Source organism: Microcebus murinus, chromosome X (genome assembly GCF_040939455.1).
Source record: "Microcebus murinus isolate Inina chromosome X, M.murinus_Inina_mat1.0, whole genome shotgun sequence".
Classification (NCBI taxonomy): Eukaryota; Metazoa; Chordata; class Mammalia; order Primates; family Cheirogaleidae; genus Microcebus; species Microcebus murinus.
In genome coordinates this window covers 15,507,121-15,523,787 of record NC_134136.1, presented here as the reverse complement: position 1 = coordinate 15,523,787, position 16,667 = coordinate 15,507,121, and positions in this window count along the sequence as shown.

The window sequence follows — 16,667 nt, the reverse complement described above, 5'->3', positions numbered from 1 at the left end:
AATTTACTTGACAATAGTCTTCTGTATTGTCCATGTATCAGACAATAATTGGCAAATCCAGAATAATTGCAGGACTGTTTCTTTAGGTATATACCATATTTCATTAAACTAATATGCCATTGACTGTAAGGCACACCATTATCTAATGTATTACTAAGAAAGATAAAAAAAAATCTGCCAATTAAACTATGATATGATGTTTTCTTATCACTTACCAGTTTTCTTTTATTAGCTGGGAGTGGTGGCAAATGCCTATAGTCCCAGCTACTAGAAAGGCTGAGGCAGGAGGATTACTTGAGCCCAGGAGGTTGGGGTTGCAATGAGCTGTGATGATGCCGCTGCACTCTAGCCAGGCAACAGAGCAAGACCCTGTCTCAAAAAATAAAATAAAATAAAATAAATTTAAAAAGTTATATTTTAAACTTATTGAAAGAGCCCTTTTAGAATCATTTAGACAGATACTTATTATATATCACTGTTAGCACACATAGGAATGAAAATATAAGCAAAACACATAGGTATGGAATTTCTAAACTTACTCACATTTATAATTCAGCATTTTCCAGTCATGATTTGACTCAGAGTTATTGATATCCATGTTTTTTCACATAGAATCATTCTCTATGTCATCAAGAGCATTGGCAATGCATTGTCTAAAACAACAACAAAAAATAAGGGAGGGGGAGGTCCATTGCTATCTCTAAAATTTTGTTCTATGCCAATGACACTCATACTGTGAATTTTGATGCTGGAAGTTATTCCTCCAAGTGACAAATATGCTTCACTGATATTAAATTTACACCTCACTGCTCTGATTTCATACCTTTCTGCTTACACAATAGCATTTTGTTCTTATGCTTAATGGCAGTGTAATATTTTTGAAGATATTTTAAATGGCAATTAAGCTCAACACATATAGTATAAATAATGCACATAACTCAACTGAACTGTTGATATTGCAATAGCTATGACCAAGTTCCCACATATACATACAATGACAACTACATCACAATAGCCACCTGCCCAACATTGACTATAAGACACATTTGTTGAAGGTAAATCCTAATTTCAGAGATATAAAAAAGTGACAAATAGTGTATCTTAGTACTGATGAAATATGCTATTTACATGAAAATTGATCCTAAGAGGAAAGACAATTAAGTTGTCCTAAGGTAGTGAGGTAAGATCAGAAGGAAGCAGTGTCTTGGAATACCATAACTGTCATTTCAAATGTCCTCTGGATCAGTATCCTGAATTCCTGAATTCCAGGGTGAAGGAACTATTCTCAGTGCAGAAATCACTGGGTACCAACATATCTGATGAGACTAATAGCAATGTCATGTGTGGTGTGACAAGAGAAATTACCAAAGCAAGCCTAAGAAAGAGAGATATCGTTAATTAGCTGCCCAAATCCATTTCCAACCTCTTTTTCCCTTGCCATTTCCCATTCATTATAGAAGCTGGAAAAACAAAAACTCAGTTTCCCATACTCACTTGCCTCTAGGGGTGACAATCTGATTCAGTTCTGGCAGTGAGACATTAAGCAGAAATCTCTGGCACTAACCCTTTCCTTTTCCTGCTTTCCCTCTGCCTTAAATGCAAACATGATGTGTGGAGTTTCAGCAGCCATCTAATGACAATAAGAAACAAACACGAAAATGAAATAATAACAGTGGGTCAGAAAAAAATGTAGCTACCTTGGGCCCAGATGGTATTGTTGAGCAACTATGTAAAAACCAGCAACCACCTACCTCTAGACTTGTTTTTAAATATATTTTAATTTAATTTTTCATTTTTTAATTTTATTTTAATTGTCATATAATAATAATTGTACATATTTATGGGCTACATAGTGATGTTTCAATAAACATAATGTACAGTGATCCAACAGGGTAACTGGCATATCTATCATCTCAAACATTTATCATTTCTTTGTGTTGGAAACATTTAATATACTCCTTCTAGCTAACTGAAACTATATAATATATCATTATTAACTATTAAACTTATTTTTATGTGGGGAGAAAAACATTATTTTCCTAAGCCCCAATTGGTTGTTTTTCTGTAACTTGTATATGAACATATTCTTAATTAATACACAGGCCAATGGCAGCTGCCACTGAGTGGTCAAAGATCCTCATTTGTGTAATACACGTGATATAACACCCACTCTCCCCAACCCTCATCCTCTACAAAAATTCAGAGTATGGAAGGGAAGGAAATGATGGTCTGGAGTTCCTGCAAAATGGCCGTGAGTATTCACTATGGATTCTCTAAGGAAATTTGGAAAGGCATAATGTTAGTCTGTGTTATTTGAAAACGCCAGCAATTCTATATAAATGAAACAAGGTAAGTATGGACTATGTTTGCAAACAATACGAGTATTTGCAATTTAAATGGCATTTCTTCTTAAATGGGGCCCTCAATAATACGCTCCAAATGCTTTCACAAACAAAAATAACTATGATTTACCTAATGTTTCCATTTTCAATGCTCAGAGCTAATTTATTGTTTCAGGAATATGTTAATTACATGGTGCACAGATTCGCATTTACAATTCAACAAATGTGCCAGCAATCTTATTACCCAGCCAGCTTTGAAAATGTGGCTTGTAACACACCCCAGAAACTGAGGAGTCCTGCTGAGCTGGGACCATTTCTCCCAACCATTGCCTACAGGGGCAGGAGAATGAATTTAATGGCATTCCACAGCATGCTACTATGAATGAAAAAAGATCCTACTTCTGTGGATAAAATTATAACTTGAAATACCTTAAAATTAGCAGATTAATATTCCATTATGGACCACAATGCAGATTTATTTTCAAGATATCTTTCATATAAATGACATTTGAGAGAGATTAGGGTTCAAACATATAAAAGGATAGAGATACTATGGTTTTAATTCATTCTATATCACAAACATGCCAAACAACTAAAAGATGCAGCTAAAAGATGATGTAAAACTAAGTGTAGGAGAGAAGTTTAAACTGGTAAAGAAACAGATAGCTCTAGAGTTCCTGGTGCATAAACATTGTCACCATCATCATTCTTTATTTAGATATGAAGTCTTAGATGAATCAAGTCTTAACAGTATAAGAGGTGAACGAATATATTAAAATAATCAATTGTTTATATAGAAGTCTCTTTACAGCTTGAACTTGACATGTGTATAGAAGTATCTCTTTTTGAAATGATATTCAATAAGGTAGATCACCAGAAAATGTCCACTGTATAAGAAATCAGTCCATTCACTGATAGAACTAGTTTTAGTCTGATATTCCTAAATTTCTATCTTTACTTTTCTCCTCTGCCATTGTCTGATATGTCTTTATTCAGTATTTCTCTTAGTTGTCTGTGATTTTTTTTTTCTTTTTATACTAAGACCATCACATAAATAGCTCTGATAAAAAATAATCAGTATGTAACAGAAAAGGAATGATGTTTGTGGGCTACAGAGCATGTCTCCAAATAATTCAGAAGTTTTGTTCAAAGAGGTACAATATGCAATACAAACATAATGGATCAGAGAGGTACAACTGTGTTTTAAAATTAGTCTTGGTAATAAAGTGATTGATGATATTATTATATCTATGAAAAGAATTTGTTAACCAAAGAGAGGATTGGTCCATGATGGAAGCCTAAAAATATTAGAAGCCATCTGCATTAAAAAAATTATTAATCACTTAGTAGGTGACTTATACACAGAATCTCTTCTTGAAGAGCTTATATTTTATTAAGGATTGGAAAAAAAGCAAAAAAGAATGTCAATGCCATGAATTAAGTGTTAAGATCAATCTAAGCCCACATCTAACCCAGCCTGGGATATGGCAAGGGAAGATCCCTGAAGCATGTTACAGATGAGATATGTGCACTGGATTTTAAAGAAAAAGTTAGAATCATCCAGGTAATTGAATGGAAGGGGTGTGAGAAGGAGCAGATGGAGAGTTTCTCGTTAAAGAGTTCAAAAATAGCATAGTGTAGGCATGGAACTACCACTTGGTTCAGTGCTTCTAGAGAAGAACACAGGAGGATGAATAGACAAGCAGGCCCTGGAGGCCTGACTATAGCGTTTGTTCTTTATCCTTTGGTAATACTCACACTGGCGTTTTTCAAGATGTGCTAAGTGTGCCAAGGCACAGGACAAGCATGGTGCATCTTTTTGAGGCACCAATTTTAACTTGATGGTATATAATTTGAAATATTATTTCCATATTTAAAAATATATAATTGTGAACTAAAATAAAATTTTAAGGCTCACCCCTCCCCCACCAGCTGACTAAATGGACCCCCTTGTAGCCAAAGAAATATCCTAAAACTAAATTGCCTGCCAAGAGGAAGGAGGTCAGACACGCCTTATCATGCCCTCCTCCCTTCTTGGGGACATCTTTTGTAACCCATTAACCTGCAGGTCCTCAATTTATACAACAAATCTATGTCAGGTGGCTTATCTATGATAACAGCTCCTTATGTTGAAACGTTCCAAGCCTTTAGACAAAGCTTCATGTCTTTAACCAATTACAAGCCAAAAAATCTTTAAACCCACCTATAACCTCTAAGCCCCCACTGCGAGATGGCCTACCTTTTCAGGCCAAACCAATGTATGCCTCCCACGTATTGATTTATGACTTTACCTGTAACCCCTGTCTTCCTGAAATGTGTAAAACCAAACTGTAACCTAACCACATCGAGTCCACTTGCTCAAGGCTTCTTGGGAATGGCTCCAGGTCATGGTCCTCAAATTTGGTTCAGAACAAATCTCTTTAAAATTATTTTACAGAGTTTGGCTTTTTCCGTCCGCATAATTGAGAATTCAAAATTGCCAGTGAACAAGTTCAAGATAAAATGTAAGACTTTGAAGAATTTTCAAACTTGTAGTTTTTGCCTCCATACTTTCAGGGTTTTTATAGGGGATTTCTGTTTTCTTGCATGGTACTTCAGAAAAAAAAAAAGTTTTAGAACCAGCTGTAAACTATGGGCAGCCACTGAAGAATTTTAAGCAGAGGAATGACACGGTGAGATTTGTATTTTGAATCATCACGGAAGTTATATGAAGGATGGATTTAAAGAGGAGGGTGGAGTGGGGCAGGATAGTAGGTTAGGAAGCTATTACAATAAATGTCATCAGGGATTAAACTAGTGCCATGGTAGATAGAGAGGAGAGCTCAGAGATCAGAAAAATTTGGTAGGTAAAACAAGCAGAATAGAGTGATTAAATATGAAAAGTTAGGAAGAGGGAGAGATCTGAAAAATGTTCCAGTTTCTGCCTTGAATATCTGGGTAGATAGGGTATTTAAGTAGAGGATCTCACTTCATGTTGGACCTGTTGAGTGTGAGGTGCCTGGGGAGATATCTAGGTCAGAGCTTTGTCTGATCCAAATGGGATACTAGATAAGAAGACATTGACACCCTCAGCTCTCAGGATGGTTGGGCTTTTTCTGGAGCAGCTAGAGTCCCCAGCTGGACAGGCTGCACACCTCATCCACTAACCCTAGTGTTGTATAATTATCTCTGTTCTCTATGTGTGCCATGCCATAAAAATTTTGGGAAGCATAAGTCTAGGTGATGCTGCCCAGTTGGCTGTTGAATACACAAGTATGAAACTCAGGAGAGCTACCAGGGATAGAGATATAGGTTTGGGCATCATCTACACACTGATGTTAGTAAAAACCAGGGAGGTTGATAAAGAGATACACAAGAAAGAGTCTATAAATGACTGGTCAGAGAGGTACAAGGGAATGAATTCAGGGTATTTCTGCTTTGTGAATGGGTGCATTAGATAATAAAAATAATGATAGCTAACGCTTTAAAGCATTTGTTATGTGCCAGACATTGCTCTGAGCAGTTTGCATTTATTAACTAATTTAATCCTAATAGCAATCCCACAAAGTAGTAGGCACTTTGTTATCACATTTTATGGAGTAGGGAACTCAAGTACCAAGAGGTTAAGTAGTTTGTCAAAAGTCTCATAGCTATAATAGTAAGTAGAACCAGAGTTTGATGTTATTAACCATTCAAATCATGCCACTCACTCCATTTGCTCTGTCTGTGCTTACCAGGAAAACTTCTGATTGTTTTGACTTTCCATGTAACTGACTGGGAGAGAATGGGCTAGTCAGAGGGTGGGTGATTATGATCCCTTTGACTATTGTAGCCATTGTAAGGGTGGCGTTGCTGAAATAACAGAAAAATGTCTAATCCTGTAAATTTCTAATAACAGCTAAAGATCAATCCTATGAGCTCTCCCTGATCTCTCTGCTAGCAGGCAAACTGCTGGGACTCTGTTTTAACAAATCTGAAAAGAGCCAAAGGGAAATGTAAATCTTTCTCTTTACATTCACGTAAATGTTTCCATAGCCTAGAGGTGTTCCAGAGAAGCTCCCAAGCCAGACAGCAAGAGGGTAAACTCCAGGCTTTCATTTCCTGCCCAAAACCATATCTGAAGGGCAAAAATCACATCCCCTGTGATAAGCCTGACTACATCTCAGAGATAACCAAGTCTCCAGAACAGAAGAAATAAGAAAGAAGACAACTTGATGATCTTGTGACTGCCTGCTAATTACTCCACAACAATTACTATTTTTCTCTTTGACCCTATAAAAGCAGCAAGCCAGTTGGCCTTGCTGCTGGCATCTCCCTTCTCTTTCTTTGGAATGCCACACTCCATGCTCTCTCTAACTCTCTCACATTCTCTCTGCCCTTCTAAAGGGTAAAATGAACTTTTTTACTTTTATATCTTAATCTCTGTGAGAAATCTTTCTACACCTGCACTGTGAGCACTTACTAGGCTTTATCCACCTAAACAGCCATCATTATATAGTAATGAGCTAACATTCTGGTTTAGATGCAAGTCGTTGGTGAAGTTGGTGAGTGAGTGTAAGTTAGCTCTTTGGAGACTACCAGCTTTTGAATACAGACAGGATTGAACATTTGACCTTAAAAGGCTGACTGCCAGATCTTAGACTATGATAACTATCAGTATAAATGCTACCCAGTGAGGCCTGCTAGGCAGCCAAAAGACTTCTGGTAAGGCCTGATATCATTTTTTGAACTTTTAACTATAGAAGCAGGATAAAGGGGGAAAAACAGGCAAAGTCAGTGAAAGAGATGTGTGTTCAGCTTTCTTTATGTGGAATTTGTTGAATACCATGTGCTAACCAGGATCTACACAAATTGAGGAGGAGCCCAAGATTTGTTTCAATAAATAGAGCTAATTGTGTGGTGCAGGTTGATACTAGAAATACTACATTTATAGCCAACAATGTGTGTTGACAAAGAGCAAACCCAGTGTTTGAACACAGAGGTCGCATTTGCTTTTTTACCTTTGTCAATAAGCCTGCCAATCAGATTGGAAAGGCTGGAACCCAGGTCAGAGAAAGGTAAAACATAAATGGATTGAAACCCAGAAAAAAAATGCCATTGTTAATTGGTGACTTTGTTAGCTCAGAGCTGTTTTCCCTTTCATCAGAGAATGTAGAAGATAGCTTTCTCTTGATAGGCAATGCTATGAAATCCTATGCCATCTCTATTACACTCTAAGTAAATATACTTTCAAATAATCAAGAATCAAGGACAAAAGTATCAAGAGAAGAGGTCTAAAATCATGAAGCAAAATAAAGAAGTGTTAAATGGAACTTTGTATCTTACGTATAAATATTGACTGCTGGGAAACTTAAACTCTAAATCTTAGTTTCCTCCTCTATAAAATTGGGATGATGTAGTTGCTTCATAGGCTGGAGATTAAATTAAATAATTTATGGATATAAGTGTTCAGCATACAGTGCCTGCTATATGTCAGACAATCAATAAAAGGTGGATGTCATTATAAACTCTGTGCAAGTCTACCCACACATAATATGCTTAGAGACTTCCTTCGAAAATGTAAGTCATCTCACTGTTAACCACATCCAGTACTGACTTACAAATATTTAGAATTAAGTTTTCAGGGTGTACTTAATTTCACTATTTTTTTTAAAATGTTGTGTGGCCATTTCCTGACAAATCCCATGTTGGCAACCTATGTGAACTTGTCATATCAGTGCCTGTTGTTTTTATACAGGTTTTAGTGGCATTATTTTGTCTTAAAACTACTCCCATGCAATGATGTTATAGATTTTTCCTTTTCATATTTTGAGTCCCTTTGAATCCAGACCTGCCTTATACTGCCATCTCCTGGAAATATTTGGTTTTGAACAACTTTTTTAAATTTTTTGTTATTATTATTTTTATTTCAGGAAATTATGGGGGTACAAACACTTTGGTTACATGTTATGACTTTGCCACATCCCAACCATGATTTGAGATGCGTCCTTCCCCTCCCAGACAACACTCACCGCATCCATTAGTTGTGAGTTTACCCACCCCCAATCCCCCTACCCCAAAGAATATTACTACTGTGTGAGCACCTGAGTGTTGTTGATCAGTGAGTGCCAGTTTGATGGCGAGTACATGTGGTGCCTGTTCTTCTCTATTTATTTAGTGATATTACACTAGTTGGTGGCTTTCTATCAGAGTTCAGAATCTAGATATGAATTTTGCTCTCCACAGTGTCCCTTCCTTTAGATTACACTCTGAATAATCACCAAATAAGCACTCAGATTTTCTAGAGTGCCTCATGACTTCATGCTTGGGCAGAGGATCAACAGAGATATTTTGAAACAAAATGGCCAATATTTAGCCTTTTTAAAATAGCAGTTTCAGCTGTCTACAAGTCTGAGTGAAATAAACATAATTTTATATATTATCAAATCCAATTCAGCTAAAAATCTTCTAGATTATTTTCTTGGAGGATCATAGGGGAAAAAACTCAATGAAAATAAGAAACTAAGTATTCATTACATTGGATGTGGTTTCAGATCATGGCCACTACCAGTGTGGCCAAGTAGAAGAATACCAAGCCTGGGAATCGGGAGATTGAGATTTTAGATTTTATATTAATAACTGTGTAGCCACATACAAGCCAATTCCTCTCTCTGCCTCAGTTTCCCCATAGAAGATAAGGAAGCAGAACTAGGTGATCTCCAAGTTCACTACAAGCTCTCATGTTCTGTAGTTTTTTGAAAGGTCAAAATGACATTCTGACTAATCATATCCAGTGGAAGTAAACTAATTTATTGAAATGCTGTTGCTGAGCATTACTAATATGGGGGGAGTTATACCTATAGGTTTGCCCATGACTGCTGTTGAAAGAGAAAAATATTGATAATAATGAATCAGTGTATAAAATTTGACTGTGGTTATGTTTTATGTAAAAAAAGAAGTTTTATGATTAACGTTGGATATTATTACTCATTTTGTTGCATTCTAGTATCAGGAACTGCAGTGATGTTATGTGAAAACATGTCAGCTGTACTCATTAGTAGTCAAATAGGAGGCATGATTAGGGGATCATAGAACTAAGAGACTTAAGGGTTAAAACACTGTTAGACTCTGATAAGACAGTCTTGCTAACATAGACATGAAACTTTTATCAGTAACTAAACACTTAATTTGAGATCATTTATCATTTCACTAATATAGCATGCTTCTAAAGGAATTGGGACATTGTACTGTGAGGTCCAAGAGCCAATAGGAGGACAAGAGACATCCAAGGTACTCTGGCATGGAGGAAAATAAAATAACCACAATGAGCTATATGTAGAGGTTAGAGGAGTCAAGATTGTGAGTAAAAATAATTATTAATTCATGAAGGTTGAGTGTGAAGAGGAAGAGAAGCCAGAGTATCAGGAATAATGGAGAAAGTCTGTTTTTTTAAAATTCTTATTTTAATGTTCATTTATTTTTATTTTTTAATTTTTTCCAGCATATTGTGGGGGTACAAATGTTAAGGTTACATATATTGCCCTTGCCCCTGTTCTCCCTTGAGTCAGAACTTCTAGAGTGTCTATCCTCCATTTGGTGCGATCCCATTAATTGTGTATGTACTCATCCCCTTCCCCTAACCTGCCCGACACGCAATAGATGTTATTCCTATATGTCCACTTAGGTGTTGATCAGTAAATACCAGTTTGCTGGTGAGTACATGTGGTGCTTATTTTTCTATTCTTGGAATACTTCACTTAATAAAATGGGTTCCAGCTCTAGCCAGGAAAATACAAGAGGTGCTATATCACCGTTGTTTCTTAGAGCTGAATAGTACTCCATGGTATACATATATCACATTTTATTAATCCACTCATGTATTGATGGACACTTGAGTTGTTTCCACATTTTTGCAATAGTGAATTGTGCGGCTATAAACATTCGATTGCAGGTGTTTTTTTCATAGAGTGACTTTTGTTCTTTTGGGTAGATGCCCAGCAATGGGATTGCTGGATCAAATGGTAGATCGACTTGTATTGCTTTAAGGTATCTCCATATTGCTTTCCACAGTGGCTGAGCTAGTTTGCAGTCCCACCAGAAATATAGGAGTGTTCCTATCTCAACACATACATGCCAACATTTATTGTTTTGGGACTTGTTAATAAGGGCCATTCTCACTGGAGATAAGTGATATCTCATTGTGGTTTTGATTTGCATTTCCCTGATGATTAGAAATGTTGAGCAGTTTTTCATATGTTTGTTGGCCATTATTCTGTCTTTTTATGGAAAGTTTCTGTTCATATCATTTGCCCCCTTTTTGATAGGGTTGTTTGATTTTTCCTTGCTGATTTTCCTGAGTTCTAAATAGATTCTAGTTATCAGCCCTTTATTGGATGTGTAGCTTGCGAAAATTTTCTCCCATTCTGAAGGGTTGTCCATTTGCTCTCTTGACAGTTTCTTTGGCTGTGCAGCTTTTTAATTTCATCAGGTCCCATTTATTTATTTTTGTTGATCCTGTGATTGTCTTAGGGTTCGGTCTTCTTCATAAATTCTTTGCCTAGGCCGATGTACAGAAGAGGATTTCTAAAGTTTTCCTCTAGAATCCTAATAGTTCACACTTAATGTTCAAGTCTGTTACCGAGCGTGAGTTGATTTTTGTGAGAGGTGAAATGTGTGGATCCTGTTTCAGTCATCTACATGAGGCTATCCAGTTTTCCCAGCACCATTTATTGAATAAGGATTCTTTCCCCCAGTGTATGTTTTTGTTTACTTTGTCAAAGATTAGATGGCTATATGATGATGGTTTTATATCTGGGTTCTCTGTTCTGTTACACTGGTCAATATCCCTGTTCTTGTGCCAATCACAAGCTGTTTTAATTACTATAGCCTTGTAGTATAGGTTGAAGTCTGGTAAATTGATACCTTCCATTTTGTTTTTATTACCTGGGATTGCTTTTGCTACACAAGGTCTTCTCTGGTTCCATACGAAGTGTAAAATTATTTTTTCTATATCTGTGAAAAATGATGACAGTATTTTAATAGGGATTGATTTGACTTTGTAGATCACTTTGGGTAGTATAGACATTTTAACAATGTAGATTCTGCCCACCAACAAGCATGGTATATTCTTTCACCTGTTTACATCCTCTGCTATTTCCTTCCTCAGTGTTTCATAGATCTCCCTGTAGAGGTCTTTTACCTCCTTGGTTAAATATATTCCTAGGTACTTTATTTTCTTTATTGCTATTTTGAAGGGAATTGAGTCTTTGATTTGGTTCTCACTTATTGTTGGCATATATCAATGTCTCTGATTTCTGTGTATTGATTTTGTATCCTGAGATTTTATTGAATTCATTTATCAATTCAAGGAGTCTCTTGGTTGAGTATTTGGGGTTTTCTAGGTATAATATCACATCATCATCCAAGAGTGAGAGTTTAATCTCTTCTGCTCCCATTTGGATGCCTTTTATTCTGCTCTCTTGTCTGATTGCTATAGAAAGGACTTCCAGGACTATGCTGAGAATAGAAGTGGAGATAGTGGGAAACCTTGCCTGGTTCCAGTTCAGAGTGGGAATGCTTTCAATTTTTCCCCATTCAGTATGATATTGGCTGTGGTTTTGTCTTATATGGCTTGTATCATTTTTATGTAAGGCCCAATCTATGCCTATTTTGTTGAGCATTCTTATCATAAAAGGGTGTTGAATTTTGTCAAATGCTTTTTCTGCATCTATTTAGAGGATCATATGGTCTTTGGTTTTGCTTCTGTTTATATGGTGAATTACATTTATAGATTTGCGTATGTTGAACCATCCCTGCATCCCTTGGATGAAGCCCACTTGGTTGTGATGGATTATTTTTTTGACAAGCATCTGGATTCTATTGGCTAGGATTTTGTTGAGAATTTTTGCATCTATATTCATAAGGGATATTGGTCTGTAGTTTGTTTTTTGTTTTTTTGGGTTTTTTTTTGCACCCTTTCCTGCTTTTGGTATCAGGGTTATGTTGGTTTCATAAAATGTATTGGGGCAGGACCCATCCTTCTCGATGTTGTGGAATAATTTCTGCAGGATAAGCACTGGTTTTTCTTTGTAGATGTGGTAAAATTCGGGTGTGAAACCATCTGGTCCAGAACTTTTTGCTTTAGGAAGGTTTTTTATTGCTGTTTCAATTTCAATACTTGATATTGGTCTGTTCAGAAATTCTATTTCTTCCTGGTTGAGCCTAGGCAGGCTGTGTGTTTCTAAGAATTTGTCCATTTCCTCCACATTTTCCAGTTTGTGTGCATAGAGGTTTTTGTAGTATTCATAAATTATATCTTGTATCTCTGTGTCATCTGTTGTAATTTCTCCTTTATTGTTCCTGATGCAGCTTGTTAGAGATTTTTCTTTTCTGCTTTTCGCTAGTCTTGCCCAAAGTGTGTCAATTTTGTTTATTTTTTCCAAAAAACAACTTTTTGTTTTATTAATCTTTCATATAGTTTCCCTGTTTTCAATTTCATTTAGTTCTGATTTGATCTTAATAATTCCACTTCTTCTGCTGGGTTTCATGTCAGTCTGTTCTTTTTCCAGCTCTTTGAGATGATTCACTAGATTGTCTATTTGTGATCTTTTTGACTTTTGGATATAGGCATTTATGGAAATAAACTTTTCTCTAGGACTGCTTTAGTTGTGTCTCACAGGTGTTTTTTTTTTTTTTTTTTTTTTTTTTTGAGACAGAGTCTCGCTTTGTTGCCCAGGCTAGAGTGAGTGCCGTAGCGTCAGCCTAGCTCACAGCAACCTCAAACTCCTAGGCTCGAGTGATCCTTCTGCCTCAGCCTCCCGGGTAGCTGGGACTACAGGCATGCGCCACCATGCCCGGCTAATTTTTTTTTTTTATATATGTATCAGTTGGCCAATTAATTCCTTTCTATTTATAGTAGAGACGGGGTCTCACTCTTGCTCAGGCTGGTTTTGAACTCCTGACCTTGAGCAATCCACCCGCCTCGGCCTCCCAAGAGCTAGGATTACAGGCGTGAGCCACAGCGTCCGGCCGTCTCACAGGTTTTGATAACTTGTGTTTCTTTGTCATTTAGTTCATAAAATCGTTTAATTTACATCTTGATTTCCTCATTGATGAAGTGATCATTCAGCAGAAGGTTGTTTAGTTTCCATGACTTTGTGTAGAAATGAGAGTTCATGTTAGGGTTTACTTTCTACTTTTATTCCATTGTGCTCTGAAAAGATACATGGTATAATTTCTATTTTTTTAAATTGTTTGAGACATGCTTTGTGTCCTAGTATCTGGTCAATCATAGAGAATGTTCTATGAGCTGATGAAAAGAATGTATATTCCGTGTTTTTGGGTACAATGTCCTGTAAATTTCAATCAGGCTGATTTGTTCTAGAGTTCTGTCTAAGTCCATTATTTCTTTGTTAGTTTTCTGTTTGGAGGATCTGTCCTGTGCTGTCAGCGGGATGTTAAAGTCTCTGGCTTTTATAGTGTTGATGTTTATCAATTTGTTTAGATCAAGTAGAGTTTGCTTTATGAATCTGGGTGCCCCTAAGTTGGGTGCATACATATTTAGAATTTTTATGTCTTCTTGTTGAACTGTACCATTCACCATTATATTGTGACCTTCTTAGTCTTTTATTACTTTTTTTTTTTTTTTTTACATTGTACCTTATAGATAATTTTTTTTTTTTTATTTTGGCATATTATGGGGGTACAGATTTTAAGGTTTCAATAAATGCCCATTCCCCCCCTCCCCCCAAAAGTCTGAGTCTCCATCATGACCATCCCCCAGATGGTGCACATCTCACTCACTATGTATGTATATACCCGCCTCCCTCCCCCCTCCCACCTGCCCAATACCCTATTACTGTAGCACCTATGTGTCTACTTAGGTGCTACTCAGTTAATACCAGTTTGCTGGAGAATATATCTGGTGCTTGTTTTTCCATTCTTGGGATACTTCACTTAGTAGTATGGGTTCCAGCTCTAACCAGGAAAATATAAGATGTGCTATATCACCATTGTTTCTTAGAGCTGAATAGTACTCCATGGTGTACATATACCACATTTTATTAATCCATTCTTTGATTGATGGGCACTTGGGCTGTTTCCACAGCCTTGCAATTATGAATTGTGCTGCTATAAACATTCGAGTGCAGGTGTCTTTTTTGTAGAGTGTCACTGGATCATTTGGGTAGATGCCCAGCAATGGGATTGCTGGATCAAATGGTAGATTCACTTGGATCGCTTTAAGGTATCTCCATATTGCTTTCCACAGAGGTTGAACTAGTTTGCAGTCCCACCAGCAGTGTAGGAGTGTTCCTCTCTCTCCGCAACCACGCCAGCATTTATTGTTTGGAGATTTTTTGATAAAGGCCATTCTCACTGGGGTTAAGTGATATCTCATTGTGGTTTTGATTTGCATTTCCCTGATGATTAGAGATGTTGAGCATTTCTTCATATGTTTGTTGGCCATTCTTCTGTCTTCTTTAGAAAAATTTCTGTTCAAGTCCTTTGCCCACTTTTTAATGGGGTTATTTGATTTTTTCTTCCTAATTTTCATGAGTTCTAAGTATATTCTAGTTATCAGTCCCTTATCGGATGCATAGGATGCAAAAATTTTCTCCCATTCTGTAGGCTGTCTGTTTACTTTCATGACTATTTCTTTGGCTGTGCAGAAGCTTTGTAGTTTGATCATGTCCCATTTATTTATTTTTGTTACTGCTGTGATTGCCTTTGGGGACTTCTTCATAAACTCTTTGCCCAGGCCGATGTCTAGGAGAGTGTTTCCAACTTTTTCCTCTAGAGTTCTAATAGTTTCATATCTTAGGTTTAAGTCTGTTATCCAGCGTGAGTTGGTTTTTGTGAGAGGTGAAAGGTGTGGGTCCTGTTTTAGCCTTCTACAGGTGGCTATCCAGTTTTCCCAGCACCATTTATTGAAGAGGGATTCTTTTCCCCAGCGTATGTTTTTGTCTGCTTTGTCAAAGATGAGATGGCTATATGAGGATGGTTTTATATCAGGATTCTCACATCTGTTCCACTGGTCAATATTCCTGTTTTTGTGCCAATACCATATTGTTTTAATTACTACAGCTTTGTAGTATAGTTTGATATCTGGCATATTAATGCCTCCCATTTTGTTTTTGTTGCCTAGAATTGCTCTTGATATTCGGGGTCTTCTTTGGTTCCATACGAAGCGCAAAATTATTTTTTCTATATCTGTGAAGAATGCTGATGGGATTTTAATAGGTATTGCATTGAATCTGTAGATCAGTTTGGGTAGTATAGACATTTTGATGATATTGAGTCTGCCGATCCACGAGCATGGTATGGATTTCCATCTGTTTACATCCTCTGCTATTTCCTTCCTCAGTGTTTCATAGTTCTCCCTGTAGAGGTCTTTTACCTCTTTGGTTAAATATATTCCTAGGTACTTTAATTTCTTTGTTGCTATTGTGAAGGGAATTGAGTCTTTGATTTGGTTCTCAATTAGATTGTTGTTGGCGTATATGAATGCCTCTGATTTCTGTGTATTAATTTTGTATCCTGAGACTTTACTAAATTCATTGATCAGTTCCAGGAGTTTCTTGGTTGAATCCTTGGGGTTTTCTAGATACAATATCATATCATCAGCAAACAGTGAAAGTTTGATCTCTTCTGCCCCTATTTGGATACCTTTGATTCCATTTTCCTGTCTGATTGCTGTAGCCAAGACTTCCAGCACTATGTTGAACAGAAGTGGAGATAGTGGGCAGCCTTGTCTGGTTCCAGTTCTAAGTGGGAATGATTTCAATCTTTCCCCATTCAGTATGATGTTGGCTATGGGTCTGTCATATATGGCTTGTATCATTTTTAGGTATGTCCCTTCTATGCCTATTTTCTTAAGTGTTCGTATCATGAAAGGGTGTTGAATTTTGTCAAAAGCTTTTTCTGCATCTATTGAAAGGATCATGTGGTCTTTGTTTTTGCTTCTGTTTATGTGGTGAATTGCATTTATAGATTTACGTATGTTGAACCATCCCTGCATCCCTGGGATGAAGCCCACTTGGTCGTGGTGGATTATTTTTTTGATAAGTGTCTGGATTCGGTTAGCTAAGATTTTGTTGAAAATTTTTGCATCTATATTCATTAGGGATATTGGTCTGTAGTTTTCTTTTTTTGTTGCATCCTTTCCTGGTTTTGGTATCAGAGTAATATTCGCTTCATAAAAGGGGAGGTTTCCGTTCTTCTCGATGTTGTGGAATAGTTTCTGCAAGATAGGTACTAGTTCTTCTTTGTAAGTATGGTAAAATTCAGGTGTGAAGCCATCTGGACCGGGACTTTTCTTTTTAGGGAGATTTTTAATTGCTGTTTCTATTTCAGCTGTTGAGATTGGTC